Raw genomic sequence first — 20,784 nt, 5'->3', positions numbered from 1 at the left:
CAAGTTAACACCAGACTTTGAGGTATATTTCTCACCTTTCTATTGTTTTTAAAGCAAGTCCCTAAGTTACTGAGCTCTTTGGAGTAGAAAAAAAATGCAATTAAAGGTCTCATGGAACTTTCAGTCTATTTACTACTTTTCTTCTAATGTCAGGAAGGAATATAATCCATGACTTTCCTGCATCACTCCTTGAATTTTTTTTTTCAGTGTTACTACATTTGAACACCCTAGAAAGACAGATGTTCTAACAAGTGGAGAGGATGATGGTACTACGATGGAAATGTGGTTTAAAGTATATAAACATACATATAAATGTGAATGTATATGGATATATAGATCTGGGGTTTTTTTCTTTATTTAAATAAGAATGTCTTTTAATGACTTATGTGTAACAGAATAGATCACTGATACTTCTAAAGCAATTTAAAATTTCAGGGTTGTCCCACATCAAAATTCTGCTCTAATTTGTTCCCAAAATGCCCTTCTGATATTATCCATTTGCATTACCTATCATAAGATTTATTTTACCTGCTCCTAAATATCTTAGTAGACTAAGCATTTTTCCACACAAATAAGAGAGGGATTTTTTTTTCATTTGTTTGTAGTTTTGTTTGTTTGTTTGTTTGTTTTCTAGAGCAGTCAGCTAGTTCTGTGGTTCCCTCCTGAATAAAATTCTTGTAGACAGATTGCCCTGTTTTCAGTAATTCACCTTCACTACATAACACAATCTTTTTAGAATTAAGGAAGCTACGTATCTTACAGATGTTAACCAGTATTGGCAAATTCTTCAATTTCACCTTGTTTATTAAAACTTTAATCTTAGATTTGTTTTATCAGCTTGATTTTTGTTCATTAGGTTTGGTTGTTGACTTTTTTTTTTTCAGTTACTTGATGTCCTTGTCTCAGTCTACAAGTAACTAACAATCCCCTTTAATCCCAAAACTCGTGTCACTGATGGAAAGTGTTGTGTGCATTCATCTAATCATTCATCTCTGTATGCAATAAACTGTGGTCATTCTGTAATCTTAGAGACAGGTACTGTAACTCCTGTGAATGGATGTAAAGGCAGCACAGGTGAACAGAATGTATGAAACACTCCCTTTTGGGGGGCACATGCAGTAATACTGTTTCTTTTTCTCCAAACAACATTTTGTACTCCAGTTGGGAAAATGTGTTGGACCTAAAGATGAGATGATGAAGAGGTAATTCTACTGGGATTAAAGGGGAATGGAAGAGTAGAGAAAAATACATGCTGCATAATTCAGCATAGAGATTTTTGAGATCTCATTGGGCAGCAAAAACTATGAGGTTTTTTTTTTCTGTCACAATAAAGGAAAGTAAAGATAATATTACCTTGTATATTCTTTTGGGGAAAAGTCCTACTCATAGATCACTATAGTATTTGAATAAAACCAGCTACTTAGCTGATGCAAAGAAATAAACACATAGCTGTTCAGACAGTTGAAATGGGAAAAAGAATGGATGTTGCTTTAAGCAAAAGGTCATCCGTCGGTCTTAGAGTGCTCTCTAATGCATTTCTTACTTCAATCTGCTGCTTTGGTATTATGTTACTAGCTCATCAACCAATTCTGAATTGCAGTTCAGAGGGAGCTATCAGCTCTCACAGTGATATAGTGGTATGCTTATACTGTAGTTTATACTTAAACATTCAGTGAATCATATATATTGTACACATGTAAATATGAATTTGCTGTGCAAATAAGCTGCAAGGCCTTGAATACTGAAAAAGTTATTGAAGAACAAGCTTATTTGAAGAACCAGTTTTTCACTTTCTTAGTCTCCAAGATCAAAGTCATAACCATGGCAAAAAAAATCATACTCTGAGAACATTTGCTTTGAGAGCTTGCCTCTTGCCTGTTACATTTAATGGGTTCTGTGAAAATTTCTACAAGCTTGATGAATACCACACTTCTGCTGGATGGAGAATTTTATTCTTATCTTTTGGGTAAAACCAGGATTAAGAATCTTTGTTTCTTTAATTGTTAGGGGAATGGACTGATGACAGTAATAGATCACAGATACTTTGGAATTCTAGGCAAATAATCCAATGACACTTTACAAAGATACTTTGATCTTGCAAGTCAAGACTTTAACATTGATATAAGGAAGGCAGACATTTATAGTCAAATGTGTGGTATATGTCAGGACACCTTTAGTTCTTCCTCTAATGCAGTAAGAAACGCCACCATCTTTTACAGCATTTAAGGAGAAAACACAATACACACAATACTCTATAATAATTATTATTAAAGTAGGAGGAAAAACTATGTAATATCACAGACTATAAAAATACAATAGAAAAAAAGTATTCAACTATGTATGACTGGATGATTCTTATGCAACAAGTTTTGAGAGCTTTTTGAACTCTAATTTCTCTTAAGATCAGCCTTAATTTAAAAAATTTCACAAAAATCACAGAACCACAGAATTAGAGACAGGTGCCAAATCACTGAGATTGGAAGGAATCTCTGGAGTTTGTCTAGTCCAACCTGCTCCTGTACAGAGCAGGACCAGCTAGAGCAGGATTTCCAGGACCATGTCCAGTCAGGTTTGGAATATGTCCAAGGTTGGAAAGTTCACAGACTCTCTGCACAACCCCTGCCAGTGTTTGATGACCCTCAGAGTAAAAAAAAAAAAAAAAAAAAACCAAAAAAACCCCACCAACAACAACAACAAAAGCCCACCCCCCCACCCCCCCAACCAGAAGAAAAAAAAAGTGGGTTTTCTTTTGTGTTCAGATGGAATTTCATGTCTTTTAATTTGTGCCTACTGCCTTGTGTCCTGTCAGTGGGCACCACAGAGAAGAGTCTGGCTCCATCTTCTTTATTCACTCTCATCAGATATTTATACACATTGATAAGATTCCCAGAGCCTTCTTTCATCTGGGATGAACTCTTGGAGCTGACTATCCACATGAGAGTCTTAGCTTTCAGAGTATGTCAGATGCTCCATTGCCTGAATTGTCTCTGCGGCCCTACTCTGGACTCTCTCCAGTATGTCCATATCTACCTTGAATTGGGGAGCCCAGAACTGGGAACAGTACTCCAAGTGTGGCCTCACCAGTGATGAGCAGAGGTGAAAGATTACCTCTGAAACACTCCTCCTAATGAAGCCTAGGAGGCTGATGGAATTTCTGTGGAAAAGGGCACATTGCTGGTACGTAGTCAGCTTGTTGTCCTCAAGGACTCCCAGGTCTTTCTCTGCAGAGCTCCTACCCAGCCTTTTAACCCCCAGCTTGTGCTGGTCCATAGGGTTATTCTTCCCCAGGTGCTCGGCTTTTAATTATTTTCTAATCAAATTAATCAAAACTGCCTAATTTACCTTGGAAGGTGAAGAAAAATGCAAAATTCATCCTGATTATTTAGGCTTAAAAATCTCTAAATGGTAATTGATTGCTAATTACTAAAAAAAAAAAAAAAAAAAAAGCAGCATCATTAAAGAAGCACAAGTAAATATGAAGGGAAAGAAATACTTTATCAGAAAGATAAATATTAGTTCTTCTATGGATCAGAGATACTCTGAAACTTTAAGGATTAGGATCTGATATAATTTTGTTATTTAAGAGTCACTTTATTAACTACAACCATTTTATTTCATTTAGTAATTAAAATTAGAAAGAAAATAACCTTTAAAATCAGCATTATTTTCTTGTAATTAAAAAAAAAAATCACTGTGATTTGACAGAAGTTTAAAGTAGGAGTTTTGTTTATTTTTATTTCCTTTTTTTTTTCAGTGAAAGATGCAAGTCTTAATGATTATTTTATTAGCTATCTTATGGTTTTGATGACTCTGGGATGTTTTCTTCAGTTCTCAGGGATGATAAGATATTACAAATGCTTTGTTATTCCTGTTCTAATCTTGACTTTCTGATTATGACAAATATAAACCTAGGCTTTTCAGAAATCTTGATTTATTTTACTAGGAAACTGAGCATTAATTATACATAATATCTGAAGCTTTACACTTCAAAACAACAGAACTTAATAAATGTCAAGGACAAGGATAGAATTTGAAAATAAAATATATTTTCCCTCCAGAAAGTGCATTTTATTTTAAATGCATTTTGTATGAAACTTTTGAAAAATACATTCAGCTGTCTACTTGAAGCTGAAATTGTATAATTTCCTGTTACTCTTTTGCTCTACTATATGAGACCTTTTTGCACCAGAAATGTATCATATTTGAAAACAAGTCAAAAATACTGGGAAAAAAAAAAAGTCATTTCACCTTCACATAGCCTTCCTTTTTATGAAAGAAAGGAATATTCATACTTACATAAAGCTGAATCCTGTATGAGGTCTAGAATAAGGTATCTTTTGTACATCACCTCAATTCATAGCACTTTGAGAATATGAAATTATGATCAGATATGTAAAGCTCAGATTATTCTGTTCTTCTAGCAGAAAAATTATTGTGTATTATATAAGGCTTATGTGCTAGGCTTTCAAATTTTGGGAGTTTAGAAGCTACAAACATTTATAGAGAGAGAGCTCAAAAAAAAATGGGAAGAGACAAAAAGAAGGTGTTTAGACTACTGCAGTGGAAAGAATAATCAGTACTGCTCTCTGCTCCAATGTCTTCTCTGTTTGTTTTTCTAGGGGTTTTGTTTTACATGTTTCTCTACATGATTCCTGCCCATTCATAACAGTTCTACAAGGCATAATTAGCATCAGATATTAAGGACACAGAAGGCTAGAAGTAATTTTTTTTTTAGCAGTTTATCCAGATTTTCCACTTTCTAGTACTCTAATATGTCTTTAAGTTGTTGGGGTTTTATATATTGTAGAGTTTGATCTGCGCGTCACTTCATATGCATTGCATTTTTCATTCCTGGTTTTATCTAATTTCAGTGGATAAATGAAGAGGAGAAAGATAACCTTTTCTTTTTTTTTTTTTACTTTGGAAATAGAACAATTGAGTCACAAGTAACAGCATAAATTCGTTGTCTCAGACAAATTCTGCTTTTCTTGCACTTCAGCTTGTTACTTCACAGTTTCATGCAAAATGTATTCCAGCGCTCTTCTTCCAGTAACACAGACCACAATCAGATGTTCAAAGACTGGATGGCTTTTTATGATCCTCTGCTCAGTCTCTTCCTAAATGTGAGCAAGAGCCCATTCTCTCCCTCTTTGCATTTACTTTCCTGTATGTGAAGAGCACCACTTGTCACTGTAGTATCCTCTAGCCTCAATGGCACTTATTTACATCTGCTAGAGGTAGTAACATTTGCTACTTGCTTGTTTCTACCCATGATTGTCCTTTCTACTTCACCTTTCTAGAAATGTGAGCCAATCTTTATAATTATTTGTGTAAAGATTACGCTATAAAGTTGCATCAGTGAAATTCCAATTAGTACATTTATTTTGTCTACATTGTTACATTATTCTTGTGAAAACTAGACTATTAAGCTACAAGAGTTCATAAGTGTTAACTTGTTAAAAAAAATAACACAAGGTGTAAAAAATATGACAGGTAACTTCCAAAAGCAGGACATTATTTCTGAAGGATTACGATAATTTTATGACTTTTCAGTGGTTGAATACTCTCTGGATAATCAAATACAATATTTAGACTTTTTTTTTCATTTATTTATAAAGTCTTTTTTTGAAGAATATGCTAAGATTATAGTATCTTTGTTAGTAAAATTCAAATTTACAAAGTAAAAAGTCTTGCAAATACATGTCACAAAAAGTAGTTGAGAACTTTCAGAACTAAGAAATGCCACAATTGAGTCATAATAACAGACCTTCACAGAACTTAATATGACATTGTTTTCAGTTTTATTCCAACTTTGTTGTTACCTTATTTTAACACAGTCAAATGGAATGTATACACAGAATCACTGGTAAGCATGTACAAGCAGTTAGTAAACTTGCTGTCTGTGTAAAATTATCCTGTTCTGTATTCATTGCATGCGTATTTATAAACAAATACTAGAACTGTGAAGAAAGATTTCACAGTGCTGCAAAGGGGCATAATGAATTATTTGCAGTAAATAAAATTTTATAACCCTCCTCAATCTTTCATAAACTGTATCTTCCTATTTTATTTGATATGTTATCCAGAGACTTAAAGCAGTGTAAGTCAGGGAAATCTCTTAAATTCCTGAAAGATTTGTAAGACTAAAGAAGAAACAGTTCTTACAGCAGCTTTTGCATTTGATGTAGCTCTAAGACTACTGATATCCTATAAGTATTTAATATTTAAGAGGAAAGTAGCTAGATTTTCTAAAATGTTCAACACCCTGAACCTATGTTTATTTTGAATTAAGGCTACTGGAGTTTTTTAGGAAATGTTAAAAACTTTTCTCAAATCCATTCATTGATTTAACTTATCATCCTCACTGTTTCTGCATACACAGAGCCAAACATACAGTAACACTTGAAACGTATGAGAGTCAAAATGTAGATCATAGTTGAGGAATGAGAATGTTTCCTCAAAGGAGCTTCAGCACATGCCAGAGGACACTGAGAAACTGCAAAAAGTTCAGAGAGAGGAATTCCAGGAACCATTAAAATCCTTGAATGTCGTATTTACAATGAAGCATGTAAAGAGGTTTATTTATGGAGGTAACTTAAGGGAATGTCAAGATGTGACTTCGTTGTACCTGGTTTTTTTTATTTTTGTTTGTTTGTTAGGTTTGACAGACAAAAGTATAACAAGGAAAATGCAGTTCCTAGAAGGAGAACTTATATTTCAGGAAGTAGGAAATAAGGTGTATGGACTTAAAATTACATTCTGTTAGAGCATATGTGTTTTCTTCATCATATAAAATTACTGGAACAGGATCACCAGGGAAGTGATCATGGCACAAAGCTTGTCAGAGTTCAAGAAGCATCTGGACAATGCTCTTAGTCATATGGTTTAGTTTTAGGTAGTCCTGGGAGGAGCAAGGAGTTGGACTCGATGTTCTTCATGAGTCCCTTACAACTTAAGATGTTCTATGATGCTATGATTCAAAATTATGATCTCTCAGTTATAAATATCCTCAAAAAATCCCCATGCATTTCTACTATCATCAGGAAAAGGGAATATAAAGAAGCCATAAGAAACAAGGATCTTAGAGTCAAGTATTTTATTGAGACAAGAAATTGAAGAAGTAATAATTTCCTTCTATCTCTAGCTGAGAGCTGTAAGACATTATTCTCTAGAAGGATCCCTCATATGTTTTCATCTTCGTATTCCTCCAGGTTCTTCCTTGCTCAGAGCAAATTAAACTATCCCTTAACAAGGCATATCCTGGAGTTATTTTATCTGTAATGATCCCCATGGTTTCTTGAAGAGATCTTAATGTCAAGAATTACAGGGTAATTGCGACATTACCTTCCACCACATTTAAAGCCTGAATTGTGTGATTTGTTTGTTTAAATTTGTTTTTTTCCAAGTGCATACTCCTTCAGGAAATAAAAAACAATGTGAGAATAAAAAAAAGTTTTCAATTTTTTTTTTAAATTATCTTTTATTTACAATTGAAATATTTTTATTTTATGTAAAAATAAAGCATTCACAGAATCATAGAATAGTTAGGCTAGGAAAGGAATTTCTAAGGCCATCTAGTCCAACCTCCCTGCAAGGACCAGGGACATCTCCAACTAGATCAGGTTGCTCAGAGCCCTGTGCAACCTGGCCTTGAATGTTTCCCAGGATGGGGCATTTACTACCTCTCTGGGCAACCTGTTCCCGTGTTCCACCACCCTCACTGTAAACATATTTTTCCTTATGTCCAGTCTGAATCTCCCTCCCTCTATTTTAAAACCATTATCCCTCATCCTATCAAAAGAGGCCTTGCTAAAAGGTTCCTCCCCATCATTCCTATAAGCCTCCTCTAGGTACTGGAAGACCACTATAAGGTCTCCCTGGAGCCTTCTCTTCTCCAGGCTGAACAGCCCCAACTCTCTCAGCCTTTCTTTATAGGAGAGGTGCTCTATCCCTCTGATCATCTTTGTGGCCCTCCTCTGGACTCTCCAACAGGTCCACGTCCTTCTTATGCTGGGGACTACAGAGCTGGATGCAGTACTCTATTTTGGGTGTCACGAGATCAGACTACATGTGGAGAATCACCTCCCCTGACCTGGCTACACGTCTTTTGATGCAGCCCAGGATGCGGCTGGTTTTCTGGGCTGCAAGTGCATATAGCCAGCTCATGTTGAGCTTTTTTTTCCACCAGCACTTCCAAATCCTTCTTGTCAAGGCTCATCTCAATCCGTTCTCCATGCAGCCTGTATTTGTGCTTGGGATTGCCATGACCCATGTGCAGGACCTTGCACTTGGCCTTGTTGAACTTCATGAGGCTCTCATGGGCCCACCTCTCCAGCCTGTCAAGGTCCCTCTGGATGGCATCCTTTCCCTCCAGCATGTCAGCTACACCACACAGTTTGGTGTCATTGGCAAACTTGCTGAAGGTGCACTCTATCCCACTGTCCACATAGCCAACAAAGATGTTAAACAGAGCCAGTCCCAATACTGAGCCCTGAGAAACACCACTTGTCACTGGTCTCCACTTGGACATTGAGCCATTGACAACAACACTTTGAGTGTGACCATGCAGTCAATTCCTTATCCACTGAGTGGTCCATCTGCCAAATCCATGTCTCTCCAGTTTAGAGACAAGTGGGACACTGTCAAACACTTTGCACGTAAGTCCAGATAGATGATGTCAGTTTGTCGTCCCTTGTCCACCAATGCTGTAACTCTGTCATAGAAGGCCATCAAATTTGTCAGGCATGATTTGCCCTTACTGAAGTAATTTTGGCTGTCACCAATCATCTCCTTATTTTCCATGTGCCTTAGCATGGTTTCCAGGAGAATCTGGTCCAACATAGCACCTCTCTTCATTGGCTCCTCTATCATTTGCAGGAGGAAGTTATTATCCATGCATTGCAGGAAACTCCTGGATTGCTTGTGCCCTGCTGTGTTGTCATTCCAACAGATAACACCATAGTTGAAGTCCCCTGTGAGGACCAGGGCTTGTGACTGTGATCCTATCTGTCTATAAATGGGCTCATCTGCCAGATCCTCCTGGTCATGTGGCCTGTACCAGACCCTCACTGTAATGTTGCCTGTCCCTACCCTCACTTTAATCGTGACCCAATCAGTTCCTCATCCTTCCCCAGGTGGAACTCCATGCACTCCAGCTAGTGGTTGACTGAGAGGGTGACACTCCCTCCTCATCTCCCCTGCCTGTCCTTCCTAAAGAACCTGTATCCCTCCATCCCAAAGGGACTCTCACGTCTAAGTAGCTTAACCCCTGTCTGTGGCACCATTCATGTAGCCATTCATTAATTTGCCAGATTCAACTGGCCCTTTCAAATCCCTTTCCTTTGACCAGGAGAATAGGTGGAAAAACTACCTGTGCCCCAGAATCCTTAACCATTGCTCCAAGGGCTCTGTAAACCTTCTTGATACTCCTCGGATTGGTCCTGGCTGTGTCACTGGTGCCCACGTGAAACAGCAGCAGCAGCAGATAATAGTGTGTTTTGGTGACATCCCTGATACAAGCCCCCAGTAAGGAGCACATCTCTCTAGAGAGTGTCAGGTTGGCAAATACCTCTCAGAAGAGAGTCACCCTCTACTATCACCTGTTGACTTTTCTTATTTGCAAGCTTCTGCTTTTCAGCATTATTGCCCTCCCCACACCCTCTATGTGTTTCAGTGGGAGTGTTTTGTGGATGTTTGGCTGGGGCCTGTGATTCCGATGCAGACTACCCTTGGAACCAGCTATCTAACTCCTTCTCAGCCTCCCTGATGGTATGCAGCCTTCTCATCACCTCCTGCAGCTCAACCACCTGACACAGGACCTCCTCCACCTGGGCACAGCTGCAGGCAGGGCTGCAGCCTGACCCTTCCCCTGGAGAAGGGCCCAGGCACTTCCTGCAGCCTGAGGTCTGCACTGCAGACCCTCCCTTCAGCAGCTCTGTTTGTGTGGAAGCATTGGCCACTGCTGGGGTAGCTGATGCAGACCCCCCAGTTAGAGCTGAAGCCTTTGATCTCAGGCAAGTGTACACCGTTCTGCCTTGAGGGTCAAGCAGGATGAGTGCCCATGGCTAGTGCCCATATGCTGGATTGTGTGTGCCTTGGATCTCCCTCTCACCCAGTGGAATGCACCTCCTTTGAAGAGGAGGTGCCCTCCCTGTGCCAACTGTGCTGGTCACTGGTGCTCCCTAAGGGCTGGCTTTATATATGGAGGCAGGGGGCTGGGCCACCATGGCCCATGGCTCAACTCAGGTCTCCTCAGCTGCTCTCATGAGAGTGGTGGTTCCTGGCACCTCTCTTGGCTCCCCCCGAGGTTCCGGGGTTCAGGAAACCCCTCTGTGCACTGCTCTGGGATGCACCGCTGTGGATCATGTTGGCACCAAAGCTGTTGCCTTGGCAACTGAGGCTTGTAATTCATATAATATGTCAATTGCTGGGACCTATAATGTCTTGATAGCCCTTGAAATTATTAACACATGAAGTCATGTTACACATGACGCACATGGAAAAACATTCAAAGGGAAATGCTTGCATGTAAAATTAGTAAGAATGTGTATACTAATGAAAAGTCAGACTATGTCTGTACTCACACTTTCAGTATTTAGTTATTTATGAAACACTGAGTCAATTTTATGTAGTGTTCTATGAGTGCTTGAGTTTCAGGTTTTGATAGATGTCTAATTTGATTATTTTTAATTACATTTGAAACTTTAATTTCACTTTTTTCAGTATTGAACAGTTATAGTCTCACATACTGTAACATATAAAAATGTGAAATAAAACAGGACAATTCTAAATTATTTTGCAAAAATATTGCTGTTTAGAAATATTTGATAATAGAATGTCCTAAATGCTGATATAGAAACATTTTCTATTCTGGTAATACAAAAATTGGTTTAATCATGCTCTTCTTGAAATTAAAGTTTTCTTTTTCATTGATCACAGCAAAAGAAGTATTGGGCCTTTATATGAAAATTGTTGGAAATAATTGAAATGCTTATAATCCAAAATATCACCCAAGAACATAATGTGCATTTGTTTTAAATTAATAACTTTATTCTCCTTGAAATATACAAAAGAAAGATGAATTCTATGACAAATTGTAGTATATATGACATCGACAATGTGTTTGTATTCCCTCACAGAGGAGGCATTTTGGGGTCACAAAGTATCTAGGAAACATCAATTGGTACTTAAATATTTGAATACTATTATAAAGTAAAGCCACTAGAACTAAAGGAATTTTTTTTTTAAAAAATTCTGATTAAAAAATGGAACTGTAGCTTTGTTTATACAATAACAAATAAGTGAATTACATAAATTGTAACTGATAAGCATTAATTAATTAATTGGCACTTATGTGTGAAATAGATTTTAAAGATACACAGCAGTGATCTTATATAAGAAATTGACAGGAATATTAATGTTGTGTTATAATTCTGTTGTGATTAACTTTTAAAAAGAATTTAATTGGCAAAATTAAGAACAGACACCTGCAGTATTATTGCTCAGAACTACACCTCCAGTGAAGGACTGTTATTTAGAATTAATTAAAGTGGTTATGGAAAAAGAAATTAGCACTAAACCACTGTAATACAGTAAGTGGAAAATAAACTTCATCTGAACAGATAAAACTAAGTAGTGCAATTGCAATGGACATACAAATACATACGCATGTGTGTTCATCTAAGTATTCCTCATTTGCTAGGGTATTTAAGCCAAATTTGAAAATTCCTCAGAGTGAATTACTGGGTTGGCTACAGTTTCCACATTCTTTCTAGCATTTAATACTGAAAATTAAACTTTTTTTTTTTTTTAATAGAACTCAATCAAAAAGACGCTAACGTGTCAAAAAGATGTAGTAACCCCTCACTTGCCAAGAGTCACCAAACATAATGCATGAGATGGAAATCCTCAACACTCGTAAAGATAATACTAATAAAGTCTGATCATTTTATGGATTTTTTTCAAGTTTTCTTTAAAATGGTATCATAGCATAATATGCTACAGTAGGGACAGATGGATTCTTTTCTTCATCCCTGTTTTTTCTTAGTCTATTTTCAGTTCTTTTTCATAGGTCAATATTATTCTTAAAAAAAACCAAGACAAAATAATTAAGTGTTCCCAACTAGAATATACTGGAGTTACTTAAAAGGTTTTTTTCGTGTACCATTTTGTGCTCTCTAATGATGGCTCTAGCTTCATGAACAATCTAATCAGTTCAGGTCAGCATCCACCACAGGGAATGCTTACATAAGATATTTAATAAATAACACTTTGCATTTCATAGTTCTGATTCCTGGCAATCTCTATGTTTGCACAAACACATGTGCCCTCAAGGAGAAGTTCTGATATCCTCTTTGTTCTCAGAGAAAGCGGTTAGCAAACTCTGATAATCATTATCAGTTAATCATTCAGCTGTCATAAAGAAACTTCCTTAGGAGTTTCATGAGCCACAAATTAATCACATACTAAGAAAAAAATATAGTTTAACTTTTTTTTTTTTGTGATAACAGAAGCCACTATAAATTAGAAATTACTGAATATGCAGTATTAAAAAACAGCTTAAGATGAAGAAAATCTTTTGATAATTCAGAGTTTGGCTATTAAGATACATTTCATACAATATATCATCATTAACTGATTGACAAGAAAAGTTAATTGCTTTGCTTAGTTTTGTCTTCATGTTGAAAAACTGAAGAGAAATATCTTTGGAGAGACATATTTATCAATGACAAACTTACAATTTCATTGAGAAACATAGAATGGTTAGGATGACCTTTAAAGGTCATCCAATCCATCCCACCCCCACCACCCCCAGGCCCACCCCCCCAGCCCGCAAGGAGCAGGGACATTGCCAACTAGATCAGGTTGCTCTTATTTAACAGTAAGAATTGGCTTGTGCCAGTCATTTATTCAGCTGAAAAGATTGAAATAGGTTAGCTGGTAGAAGTTCTGTCACAAATATTTCAGCAATGTAATACAAGGAAAAAAATCTGCTTCAGAGTTGACTCACATTGGAGTGACAAGAATGGTTGTAATTTGAGCTTGGCTGTAAATGAGCAGTAATTTTCTTGAGGACTTTACATCTTTTGAGGACTCTTGAGGACTTGACATATTTTGTTTACAATGTTCCATTGAACAACATTGAATTGTTGCCATGGAAATAAAGCTTAGTACTTTGAATATGAAACCAACATTTTATTAAGTGTTTTTTAGATATATTGCAGAAATCATGTTTTATTTTCTATGCACAGACATAGTTTCAAAATGTGATGATTGTATGTGACATTCCACTGCCAGGAAAGATTGTCTATTACTGAACTTTTTTGTATGCCTCTATTTTTGTATCATAGAATGGAATGCTTACATTCAGTTTCACCTGTATGCACCTGAGAATATTTTTTTAACAATTTCTTATTCAAGGAACTCTATTTTACCAGAGTCAAGCATTTGGTCTACTGAAGAGCATTAAATGATGCATCACAGAAATATAAAGCAGAGAAAGTAAATTAAGTTAGAAGACTTGAATGGCATTAAATGAAAAAAAAAAAAAAAGCAAAACCACATAATTTGTTGAAAAAAAAAAGTAAAGATAGAAAAGATCTAATAATATATTAAATCAAAACACTTATTTTTATTAACAGCAAGATTTTGGAATTATGCTATGTCCTCCCCATAAGACAGTGAAACAAACTAAATCCCGAGGGCTACAGATTAGTTCTGTATTTCATAATACATTCTGCACTTTTACAGAATCCTGCATGAATCGTTGAAGGATCAATTAGAGAGAGGTGTTACACAATTCAGAACAAAGTCTATTTATGAAAACAATCAGTGCATTTGCACAAATACAGAAACTACTATTATGTGTATATATTATTTTTATGCATTTAGTGCCTTCAAAGTATTGTAAAGCCATATAAATACAATTTTAAAAAATACATAAGTTGTTAGAAGTTTAAAATACAAAGACTTTCAGTAGAGTTCTAAGTCTCAGTGTCTGCTTTAAAACTTACCTGCGCAAGACAACACACTCCAGGGTCCTGGCTTTCCAGTCAGCCCAATGATCACTAATAATTGCATTGAGAAATCCACTTTGTAGGAACTGTGGAAGGTGGCACAGCTGAAAGTCTTGTCTCATTCTAATATTCAGAGTCAGAAACAGTAAAGTGGCTCTGATTTCTGATGACTGATCTAGCAATTAATTATAAATGTTTAGTAGATGTCACTGCAGTTACTTGACTCCATCATTTGCAATACAGTCTTGTGCTTATGAAGCATGGCCTGTTTAACATTTGATTGGAACACATAAAACCTAATATCATTGTATCACTCACCGGCATAAAACATGCTTACATACCTTCATTAAAAAAAAAAAATTAAAAAAAAAAAGAACACAAATCAGAGATTTGATTTAAAATATCAGTCAAACAAAATATGTAAAGCAGTCTTTCTCCAAATACACATTCTGGTCATTGTTAATTTAAACCACATCAAGGTTCCCTTCAGAAGGCCTGCCTTTCCTCTTTTTTTGCTACCTTTTCCTTTGCAGTTTTTTTGTCTCAATTTATTGGAGTAACACACACTCAGAATAAAATTTCACCTAGCATAAATGTGACATAATGAAACTATGAAGACATTTTACTGAAAACTCCCTTGATTTAAAGTCGAGTTTGGTTAAGAAATCAAATATTCTTACACCTTTGGAAAACAAAACAAATTAGTCCCACAAACAGATTATCTTGGAAGAATTAAAAGAAAATACACCCAAGCAGAAAAAGTTAATTCAATTTTTTTTTTCAATTTCTAAACATTTCCAAGATGCAATAAGTTTCTTACAATGACATTTGCTTTCATACTAGACTCCTCATATCTTTATTATTTCAACAGGGTCCTTAATTGTTGTACTGTGGCCCTACTTAGCAGCTAAAATACTATGCAGTCCCTCCTTCACTCCCACTTCACACTAGGATGGAAAAAAGAATGAGAAGAAAAAGAAATGCAAAACCCACTAACCACATAATCTCATGATTTATAGTACAACAGCTCACAGCAGATCCTGATGCCCAGATCACTCCCAATTAGCAAAAAAAAAAAAACAAAAACAAAACAAAACCAACAAACACCATGACATCACATGGTATCGAATAGCCCTTTGTCTGATTTTGGTAAGCTATCTCAGCTGTTGGCTAATTAGTAAACTATCCCAGCAGTATGCCCCAGCCACAGGTATCACCAGCTTCAGCTTCTCTTCCAGCTCCAGTGAAAATTAACTCTATCCTAGCCAGAACCAGGACAATAATGTATGTAACATTCCTCTGAATATCCATTTTTCAAAATATAACACTGAAGACATATTCTTTGCTTATTAATTTTGTTCTATCACTTCTAAATTTTGCAACAATTAAATGTGTCCCAATACACAGACAAGTCTTTGTGTCATGTAATTTTTCATAAAATTTTGTAGCTCCATTTTTTGCTCTTTGTTAAATAAATTTGCTAATTATGATAATTTAAAATTATTTTTTTCCCCCTTAACATTTATTTGCCAGGTTCTAAAACCTGCATCCTGCATTGCCCTCTTACTCTTTTCAGATTCGTTTTTTCTAGAATCATCAAAGCATCTTAAAAGAAACCCCTCCTCCATCACCAACAAACCAGAACTGTGGCACAAGCTATTTTATAGAATAGAATAGAATAGAATAGAATAGAATAGAATAGGCTGTTTCAGTTGGAAGGGACCTACAATGATAATCTAGTCCAACTGCCTGAGCAATTCAGGGCTGACTAAGTTAAAGTATGTTATTAAGGGCATTGTCTAAATGCCTCTTAAGCATTGACAGGCTTAGGGCATTGACCTTCTCTCTGTGAAGCCTGCTCCAGTGTTTGACCACCCTCTAAGTAAATAAATGCTTCTTTATGTCCAGTCCAGCTTTGAGCCATTCCCACACATCCTATCAGTGGATACCAGGGAGATCAACACCTCCCTCTCTACTTCCTCTCCTCAGGAAGAGAGCAATGAGGTCACCCCTCAGCCTCCTTTTCTCCAAGCCATAGAAACCCCAAATCCTTAGCAGCTCCTCATAGGGTATTCCTTCCAGCCCCTTCACCAGCTTTGTTGGTCCCTTCTGGACCCATTCAAGGACCTTAACATCCTTCTTTTAAATTATCTTAATATCTGATTCATCATACCAGTGTGTCATATTTTAACCCCAACTGGCAATTAAGCACCACAGAGCTGCTCACTCACTCCTCTCCCAGTGGGATGGAGGAGAGACTCAGAAAAGTAAAAGTGAGAAAACCAGTGGGTTGAGATAATGACAATTAATAAGTAAAGCTAAAGCCATTCATGCAAGCAAAGTAAAACAAGGAATTCATTCACTACTTCCCGTCGGCAGGCAAGTATTCAGCCATCTCCTGGAAAGCAGGGCTCCATCATGCCTAACAGTTACTTGGGAAGACAAATGCCATAACTCCAAATGCCCCAATCTTCCTTCTTCTTTCCCCAGCTTTATATGCTTGCCTCTCTGTAAGCACTGCTCAGCAATAACAAAAACATCTCTGAATTGTCAACATTGTTTCCAGCACAAATCCAAAACTTAGCCTCAAACTAGCTACTATGAAGAAAATTAACCCTATCCCAGCCAAAACCAGCACACACTACTATCTGCATTTTACATTGTCCTATATGTAGAACAAAACAAGCCACAGAATCTTGCTGTGACCTGCCATGCTCAATTCAGTATTTTGTTTTTGTTTAAAGCACCAACTACAGATACTTCACATAACAATTTTTATTATAAGAGTGTGTTCACTGTATGTTGGCAAGCTCAAGGCCTTAAACTGTAAGCTGTTGCTATCTTGTGTCACACAGCTTCCCATGCAACTTGGTCATGTTTCAGTTCTGTGAGGATTTTACAATACTCAGTAACTCAGTAACCAGGTAAGACAATCAGATATTTCAACAGTTATTTCTGAATGTTCTTAATAGTGAAATATAGATTGACTATTTTGTCTGCAGCAACTGTAGGAGCTGCACAACTTGTTGATGAAACACTAGTCCAATTTATATTTTTTCAGTCCTGCTTTTTCAGTACTTAGCAATAGTCTTTCTTAGTTATAAAACAAGTTCACAAACCAGAAGCAGATCACAAATTATATGATAGCATCACATAGCTATCTCAGCTGGAGATTTTATATGATAACAGAATTTTCCAGCTAATCCAGGGGTGCCAGGTTAAGTTGTTCAGTGATATCTCCAACATGTAGATGAGGTTACAGCAAGGTTGAAATTTGATTTTTACTAAACTGCAGTTATCTCCTTCAGACTCCAGAGCTGTGTATGAATATTCATATCCTTGAAGAGCAGCAATTGCATTAAAAACCCACAAATCTGTATTAAAGATGTAGACCAAGAGCAGTAGACAGTGATTTTTAAAGAGGTAGCAAAGAAGTCATAAATGAGTGACAGAAGCAGCAGAATATGGGAAAAATATGCAGTGTGTGTACAGATGATTTAGAAATAATAATCAGGGAATCTTTATTTTTTTCTTTTTTTTTTTTTAAGAAGTAACATTGATTGTCTAGAACAGACAAAATAGATTTAAAAAATCCTAAAGTAATGAGACTAACACTGGAGGTAACATTCCTCTTTGAAAGATTGCTATTATGCCCTAATATCCAGTGAAAAAATCTTTATTGTTTACCCTTCTATTTCAGTAGACTAAAGTATAGGCACTAAGGTGGAGGTGCAACGTTTCCAGTAAAACTTAGCAAGGCTCTGATAATGGAACAAAAAGATAGAACTATGAGTAACTGACGTCTAGCTACGAGAGTGCTCTAGTGTGGTAACCTAGAATGATAATGCCCAAGTGCACATTTATGCACACAGCAGCCTAATAACACCGGTTACTTGCAGCTGTGTTTTAGAGGACTCCCTAAGCCAAGTTGAGGAAGTCTCCAAAGAAAAGACCTAGGTTTGTAAATACAGCAGTACATCTCTGTACTGAAGTAGATCAAATATACAGAAGGAGTGTTTTAGGAAACAGTGACAGCTGAATAAGAGCTATTCTAACTCATCTATTCTAAATATTATTACAGCTATAAATTAATGACTGAGTTTTACCAACACCTGACTGCCTACTGCTGGAAATGGTATGACAACACCTCCTTATGTTCCTTTTTTCTTGGATATTTGATGAGCATGGGTTTTTTTTGCAAGGTTACAACTGCTTTAAAAATTTCTGAAGTCCATAACTATTACATGAACAAATCAATTGTGAGGGAGTAAATGATAATTGTTTTGTTATTAGATTCACTCTGTGTTGGCCAGATTGTTAAGTAGACTTTTCTGTACCTTTTCCCTATAGAGTTCACCTCAAAATTAAAACCCCAAACAAACAAACAAACAATTTTACAGCTATTTTTTATAAAAAAAAACCCCAAACAACTAAGATAACAGAGTGAATTCAGCATAAGAACAGAACAGACATAAAAGAGCTAATAAACAAATTTATCTCTCTGAGTTACACTGAAGGTCTGTCTGTGTTTCTGCTGTTCTTAGAAATCTATTAGTTTCTGCACATGATAAGATTCCTTTCTTGCTCTTTCTCTTCTTCGTTTTCTACCATCCTGTCCTCCTGCATTTTCTCTCACTAATCATACTCGTTCTCTGAACTATTTCCGCCTCCTTCCAGAAAATGCTACTACTACCATTGCAGCAGATCACAAAAGTGAGAAAGAAATCTTAATTTTTCCCACAGTCAGTACCTTTTTTAAAAGGAGACAATATGCAGTACGTAAACCTCAAATAAGTAAGTACCATCTGTTATGGCTGCTTCTGTAGAAGCGGTGGAAATTTTCACAACTCCACATTCATTATTTGGAAGTGAAACTATGACCTTCATTTGAAAATGTGATCTCACATAAAGCTGTGATATCCAAACATGGTCAACTATTTAAACTTAATGAGCAAATATCTACCAGTGTTTATATCAAACCCAACCAAGCAAGATCCCAATGTTCAGATCTCTGGAAACTATCAAGAGTTGCATACTTATTGATAATCCACGTATTTTCTGTAACTTATTCCTCAATACTATAAAGATGCTGCAAAGATACTTTGTACTGAATTTATGGAAGGCCATGGAAATAGTGGGAATGGGAGGAGACTGCAGTAAGAATATGTGCAAGTTAATGATGCCCAGGTCTAAGGCAAAGGACCAACTTTTACTGGCAAAATAATTTTAGCCAACCTCAATGAGTGCTGGCTGATAGCAGCATATTGTGCAAACATGGACAATTCATTTGACTCCAGTTGACTTGTCTTGGCATTCAGGATTACTGAAGACTAGGGATAGCAATTAGCACCTAGGCTGGCTAAATAACATCAGCTTTACATCACTTCTTATAGGATACATCTTGTTCTCCTTTTGCCTCTTATGATGTTGTGTGTTACAAGAGGCAATTGTGGGGACAGGTAGAGATGCATCATCCTTTTTTAAGTCAATAAAATTGCAACTTTCCATTAAATATATTTCCGTATCTTTTAACTCAAAGCTTTTTTTTTTTCCTGAGCTTTTGTTTTCAGTGGATAATACTTATTATATTGCATAAGGTGATAAACTGCAGAATATTTATATAAAATAAAACAAATACACTGCTTCCAGTTTGTGAAGGACTTATGCCAATCTTGAAAAGATCTTTGCTTTATTAAAATAGTAGACTCTTCAGCAGAATAAATAGCAAAGTTCATTTAATAAGTGATACGTTGACACTGGTGATACTGTTTCATTAAATCTTAAACAGTGCTTTATTATTTTTGATAAAAAACATCCACTTTTGGCCTCCCACTTGGTCTATAAAAAATTTAGATGTTAATTATACCCCATGTGGAAGAAGCTTAAAGACATTATGTTACCGAAGCTTGGAGGAGACCCAATAAAACCATTTAAGTCTAAAGCACTATCAAGGGAACTGAAACAAGTTTGTATCAGGATATTTAGTATTATAGCCTAGAGGGACATAACACTTGCTATATGTGGGAAGTAAACAGCAGGGCTTATCACTAAAAAATGAGACAGAAAGAAAACTTGTGATCTCAAAACAGAAAACCATATTGCTGATCAGATACGACTATAAGAGCTTTTCCACAAACTCATGCTGTGCCTTTCCCAGCTAAAATCTCATATTAATATTGGTGAAACTGTTTTTTTTTTTTTGTTGCTTAGCTAAGAAGAATGGAAAAAAACAACATTTGTTGTTCTTTTCAAGGAGAATATCCTTATGGCAAAACTCTTGCCATGTTTTTCACTTTAACTGAAACACTAGACTATGGTTAGCTGATTTGTCCTCTATTATATTACTTAAATTAACAGAGTAGAAAATGGAAGCTGTGCTGGTTTTCTGTAGTAGAAGAGGCTACAATGGCAGCTTCTGTGAGAAACTGCTAGAAGCATCCCCTTTGTCTGGTGGACCTGGCCAGGTCTAGGTCAGACTTGCTGCTGGATAGGGCCAAACACATTGGTAACAGTGATAATGTCTCTGTGATAACGCATTTAAGAAGAGGAAAATTAAAAAAGAAAAAGAAGAAATGAAGAAGCAGAAGCAGATACAGAGAGAGGGGAGGCATGAGCCTTGTAGCCCTCACCCTCTGCCCTCCCGCTGGGCAGCTGTCTGTGCCAAAATAAGCCCGGTCCGGCCCGGCCCAGCCCATAGGAGTGAAGAGCGATGTGAAGAGACCATGAGGCATCTGCCTGAGCTGGATTGTGAAGAATTTATTGTGAAGGG

The sequence above is a fragment of the Chlamydotis macqueenii genome, chromosome 1 (assembly GCF_036417535.1).
Source record: "Chlamydotis macqueenii isolate bChlMac1 chromosome 1, bChlMac1.mat, whole genome shotgun sequence".
Classification (NCBI taxonomy): domain Eukaryota; kingdom Metazoa; phylum Chordata; class Aves; order Otidiformes; family Otididae; genus Chlamydotis; species Chlamydotis macqueenii.
This window is presented reverse-complemented; position numbering follows the sequence as displayed.